This window comes from Arachis hypogaea, chromosome 4, assembly GCF_003086295.3.
Source record: "Arachis hypogaea cultivar Tifrunner chromosome 4, arahy.Tifrunner.gnm2.J5K5, whole genome shotgun sequence".
NCBI lineage: Eukaryota > Viridiplantae > Streptophyta > Magnoliopsida > Fabales > Fabaceae > Arachis > Arachis hypogaea.
In genome coordinates this window covers 93,245,639-93,246,294 of record NC_092039.1, presented here as the reverse complement: position 1 = coordinate 93,246,294, position 656 = coordinate 93,245,639, and positions in this window count along the sequence as shown.

The window sequence follows — 656 nt, the reverse complement described above, 5'->3', positions numbered from 1 at the left end:
GACACATAATATCATGAGTCACATGATTCCATAATTTATGACCTTTGAGAAACTCTCTCATAGCTTCAACCCAATGGTTATAGTTGGAGCTATTAAGAATGATAGGAATTGGTTGGAGGATATTTAGTTTCTCCATGAGAATAGTTAAATAATATTTAAAAAAATTTAAAAATAGCAAGATCGGAACAAAATTTTAAAAAACAAAAATTAAAAATGAAAAAATCACACAGAGAAATCTTAAAAAGGGTCCCATTAAAGTGCCACGTGAGCTGCCTTTGTTACACGTGTCAATGGGAAAGTGAGCGGAAGATCCACGTGGCACTTTAATAGCAACGTGATGTGGCACGGGTCAACATGGGCCAAGTTAGTCAAGGATACTGGTCCAGATCGAGTCGCAAAGAGGCGATGGTCAACAAGATCTAGATCGTTGATTTATCTAACCAAACAAACGATCGAGATTGAATCTCGAAAGCATATGTAGAAAAGGAGGTAGTCGACCTTCAGGCGGCGTGTGACGACTTTAACGGCGGTTCTATTTCATCCGTTGTACATGCAACAAAAAGATGAACACAATGGTGTGGTGAAGATTTCTCAAAGACATTGGGAAGATGACAAAAAATGAGTGAGAAAATGTTGCGGTGAGAATGATGGAGGTA